This window comes from Bidens hawaiensis, unplaced genomic scaffold (genome assembly GCF_021521415.1).
Source record: "Bidens hawaiensis isolate Kalapana, Puna unplaced genomic scaffold, B.hawaiensis_p1.1 tig00005307_1, whole genome shotgun sequence".
In the NCBI taxonomy this organism is placed as follows: Eukaryota; Viridiplantae; Streptophyta; class Magnoliopsida; order Asterales; family Asteraceae; genus Bidens; species Bidens hawaiensis.
The window spans coordinates 1291500-1297336 of NW_027491338.1; positions in this window are offsets into that span (position 1 = coordinate 1291500).

Sequence of the window (5837 nt, forward strand, 5' to 3'; positions counted from 1 at the left end):
AATTGAATAAATTTAAATAACGAAATTCTAGAACTAAAGAATATCCAAGCAGAAGGTTGAAAAATAAAATAAATTTACAGGGTATTAAAGTCAAAAGAAAAAGAAAAAGACCCTTGGTATTAAGGATACCATGGAAAATAAAAATATTCATCATAAGTTAAATATATGAAACATTGGGGTCATGAAAGACTTAAATTCGTGAAAACATATGATAACCACAAGAAACTATCAAAGAATTAGGAGAAGTGAAATAATGACGCAAAGGTGTTAGCATTAATAATCTTGGGGAAGTTTAACCGTCACGGGGAGGAGTTTATATTTGAGACGTCCGCATTGTGATATTGGTAAAACGCAAATATTAAATCATTGAAATAAAACGAGTACATGAGGCTCCTATTAGATAGCTATGTCTTACATAGCCCCAGTTTGAAAGTAAACCGGTCATAGGCAGCCAAAAGTGTGATTACGGTTTCTATTAGATAACCATGAACAAAACCATGAACATGGTCCCAGTTCCCGCTAACGCTTACGTTTGAAGTTGACCGGTCATAGGTCGTTAGATTGAATTAATTCAACAGTTAACTAAATTTTATTCTATAGATAACGTATGGAATGTGTGTCGTGCTTTATGAGAATAGTAAATTAGATCAATCAGATTCAAACATAAATTCACCAATTTAGTGTACATGGAGACATTATTCAAATGAAAAGAACAAAGACAAAATTACAAATGCAAAAAGAAAAAAGAAAGTTGTCCGCAGCGTTTATCTTCTCAAGGGTAGGTGTGTCCTTGGCTAAAAGGGCTAGTGTGGGCCGGTGCCATGATTTCTTAGCTGAAAATCATTGGCGTTGATGTATACGCGTCCTTGCGTACCTTGGCTGGTTTGACCTACTTGGATTTGATCGGTTTGGTTTAATTGTGTTTGAATAGCTTGGATGGGTTGGGCTTGCATTGGTTAGGCTTGATCGGCTTGTGCTTGATTGACTTGGGCTTGTGGTTGGAAGGTTTGGGCTTGATATAGTTGTAGTTGATTGATTTAGTTTGGGTAGGTTTGGATTTGATTAACGAGTTATGGGCATGCGTTGCGTAGATGATTTGGGCTACCACAATGATAGCAAGCTCGTAGGGTTGGGAGAGTGGAGGCAGGTGGTTGGGCATATGATTGTTGGAGTGGTTGAATAACGGGTTGTGGGATGAAAGGGTGGTGTTGAGTATGCATGGGTGCTCGACATGTGTTGATGTGTTGATCGAAACGATCACAGTTGGAACATCTTCGGGATTGAGCGCTAGTGGGGTGGTGGAATTTACACGTGTCACACAAAGGGTGTGTTCCTGTGTAAGGCTTTTTGTTAGATTGAGTTTGGGTTGAGTTTGTGTTGGTCATGGCATAGTTTTTGCGTTTTTTGTTGTGGTTGGTGTAGGCGGGTTTGGATGACTCAGGCTTAGTTTCTTTTGGTTCGGATAGTGATTTCTCGGTGTTTTTCTTCGAACCCTTCATCGTCAAAGTCCCGACTTTGACATGATTATCAGTGAGGGTTGCAGCAAGGTTAATGGCGTCACCGAGTTCTTTAGGAGAACTGCTGAGGACACTGTCTTGGATTTCTCTCGGTAGTCTTCTGATGTACTTGCCGATGGCACGCGAAGCAAGGGTAAAAAGGTGTGGCACCAGCACGCTAACTTCATTGAAACGGGAGGTGTAAGCAATGTGCTCACCACCTTCCTGCTTGAGGTTCCAGAATTCTGCTTCCAAGTTCATGAGTTCGTTTGGAGGACAAAACTGTCGAGTCATCAGGTCTTTCAGTTCGTCCCAAGGCAAGGCCATGGTAGCTTCAGCACCGCGGGTCGAATTTTCCTTGACCCACCATGTAAGAGCACCTTTCTCAAAAACACCTGTAGCGAATCGGGTTCGCTTATCATCAGGACACTCAATTTGGAAAAACATGCTCTCCATCTTTTCGTACCACTGAAGTAGGGCAGTGGCACCTTGAGTTCCGTCAAAAGTGGTAGTGTTGGCATCAGTAAAGTTCTTATAGGTCACAACGGGAGCTGAAGGCGGGGGAGGAGGAGGGTTAACGTTAGCCATGATGTACTGGTGCATCTGGGTCATGATATTAGGGAGGACCGCTGTCAGGTGCTTAGTGATCTGGGAGGTTATCTTGCAGCTAAAGGTTCCAGATGATCGACGCTTAAGGTTACGGGAAGCCATGCTGCGAACAAAGGTAACGAAAATCGTAAGACTCAGAATAGTGCACGATATATAAAGAAATCCTTGATAAAGTGTGTTAAAATATGAAAACCATACTAATAATAAGTGTTGTGAGGAACTTAGAGTTTTCATGAATCACCATGGACTTTTATGTTCCAACACAAAAATCAAAATTTCGAGAATAAATCCAACCAAAAGCTGGGTATTCGTGTATCACCACGACTTGACAGACTTTCGGTTAAAACACATTGTAAAACATAGAGGGTCGGTGTCACACGTTGCATGAACCACCATGACTTGTGAGACATCCTAAGAGTGCAACCATATCCTTATCACAAAGGGGACATGGTCACATAAAACCATCTTTATGAGGAAGAAATATCGGGAAAAACCCGAGTAAAAATAGATTTGAAAGTTTTCGAAAATCTTTGCTTTAGGCCTAAGCCGTGGAGTTTGTGTGTGAACATGTGTGTAGGCGACGTTATGAAATATTATAAATATAAATGGAAGCAAATGAATGAACTTGTAAGTGTGGGCACATAGCACATAGAGTATACATGCAGTTTGGGCCCTAAAACTAACTATAACTATACTAGGCCGATACGTCTAACAACCTATCTTATAGTTACGACTATGATACCAATCTGTAACACCCCGGCTAAAGCGGAATACGCCCGGGTGTGACGTACAGATCACTCATAAGCTCGTAACGCTTTTAAAGCGACAATAATTATATATAATTAATTTCAATACATCACAAATACACAATCAAATATTAATACAATAAACTTTGAATTTTCGTCTCTTGTAACCTAATGGTCCAACTATTTTATTCTTCTATCCTTAACTTCAACTTGCAGCACGTTGAAAATAATATATTTTGTCAACAAATAATGTTGGTGAGAATTCATATAGTTTTTGCATATATATAGACTATAGTACGAAAAGAGTAAGAAATTCACAAGTTAAGATGTATCGTCTTATTAATAAAGCAAAAGAAAAGTAAATAGATGATATTCTCGTTCGCTTGACATAAGTCAAATCTACTAAGGAACCGTTCGCCGAGCTACTTGGAGTATAGAATAATGATAATGATACCGCCATTTAAAAATGGACGGCGCAGGTACGTCCCGTCGGACCCTCCCACTATGAGTATGTGTATGATACCGCCATTAAAAATGGACGGTGCATGTACGTCCCGTCGGATCCTCCCACTATGAGTATGTGTATCCACCAACAAAAAACAGTAAACAACTAGCACATAATCACACAGTTTACAATCTATATGATACAAAACAAATACATACGAGACAACCATGTGAATTTTAGTTTGACACAAGAAAACCAAGTTTGGACGTGCTACACCCCAAAACGCGTAAAAGTAAAAAGAGGTTATGAAAACTCACCTTTAAGTTTGCGGATACTTGAACGAAAAACTGAAAGTGAGTATAAGTAAAGCCGAGGCGGTCAAATGTCACGAACTATAAGGAAAAATATAAAGAAATTAAAACTAGCTATCGGGATTTAGTTTGTTACGTAATTTGGCTTTAAACATTATTTTATTACTTTAAGGCTTTAATATTTTTTTAAGTTTTATGGGTTTTTAACGAGTTTTAAGGTTACGACAAAAATATTTTGGAGACTAATATGATGAGGTTTAAAATAATTATTAAGTGAGGTTTGAAAGATATAAACTTATTTTAATGATTTAACGAAAAATATTATTTGAATATTATTTATTTAATAATTTATTTATTAACAAGAGAACTATAATATTTACGGAATACGAACTTTATCGGTCAATATATCTCGAACACGCTTATTTTAGTGTATTATAATAAGATTAACTAAATATAATAATAATAATAATAATAATAATAATAATAATAGTAATAGTAATAGTAACAATAATAATAACAACAATATGATAATAAAAAATATCTTAACGGGTTCTTACGAAGCATTACGAGTGTGAAAAGTTTGGTTTTTGGATAAACTTTGGTAAAAGTTAATTTGTAACAATTTTTATGTATAGTAAAACAATTTAATTTGATGTTTAAATAATTTATTTTGATTAATATTAATTTATTTAATCATTATAATTATTAAAAGCTTGTGAAAAGAAGAGTAAAAAAAATATATAAAACTCGGCCTGACCCGGGTTTTGAACCCGGGTCCCTATGTTCACGATGCTAAGGCTTAACCAGTTGGACTATAATGGTATTCAGTTAAGAATTGAAAACTCTTAATTTTATAAGCAAGCACCCAGCTCATCTCCTACATGAAAACCCTAGGTTTTTTGAATTCTTCAAATGGTTCTATGTTTGTTTCATTCGTGATAGGAGTTTTGTTAAATGTTTCAAAACTAATAAAAACCATATACAAATTACCCGTAATGATTAAGGTTTGACAGAGAACACGAGCTCACCGGAATGATAACTTTAATGATTAACTACTGATTACAGAAGATATGTTAGTGTGTTTTGAGATTGAGGACGATTTTAGTTTGATAAGGAGGTCCTATTTATACTAGTAATTGGAGCGTCTAGGCGTTAATGATTGTTAATTAATTTTGCAAATTTTCCGACGGTTATGCTTGATCTAATCATATGTTACAGCTCGTTATAATGCATTTTGTCAATGATAACTTGTTACCATTAAGCTCTAAGGTCGTTACACCAAACAAACAGGTCAAAAGGCGTGTTTAGAGGGCTAAAACGGCTCGCCGGAATTCTTTTTGCGTGTCGCCGGAAAAACGGTCGGCGAGTTGGCTGGAGGGAGCTAGGGTTGTAATTAATAAAATATTATTAGTTTGAACATTTTACTTTAATGGCCCCTGATGTTTGAAGCTCTATTTAAACATGAAACAAAATATAATTACATAAATAACCTTAAACTTTGAAATATGTTTGAAATGAAATAAAATTTATAACGTTTGGATATTTTGTAATATACCCGAAAGTTTAAAGACCTCTTAGATAGAAACTTTAAATCCCGGAGTTTTGTTAGTTGAACAAAACGAAAAAGAAAACAAAAATCATCGTGAATAGTATATAAATGGTGAACGACAAACAAGAATACCTAGAACCGACCAAACGGTTTAGTTTAATGAGTATAAATTCAAAATAAAAATTAACGAGCGAAACTTGAGATATATATTTGTATATAATTTATTAATAAAACCGAAAATTTTAAAATGGGTTGGGCTTTCGGGTTTGAAAAGTAAAGAATGTTACAGTTATTATAACTTATATCTGTAATTAATTATCTCATATTATGACATCCCAAAAAAATAAGTTATAAAAATAATGTTGATCAATATATCCAAATTCGTTAAAGATCTTATTATAGTATGTTAAAGGTTATCTTTATACTATTTAAATATATGAAAATTATTTAAAATAACAAGTTTTGCGTACGTTTAATTTTAATGATTTGAAATCTGAAAATACTATTTCTCCTAAAAATAATAGGCGTTGACTTTTAAATTTCCTTAAGTTTTGCGTATAATTATTCTTCAAATTATTATGACATTTAAACTCTTTCTATTTTTATAAATCTACTATTTATTATATAAAATACATATTCTTCGCATTGTTTCTAGTATCTGCATCTCAAGTTACTCTCTGC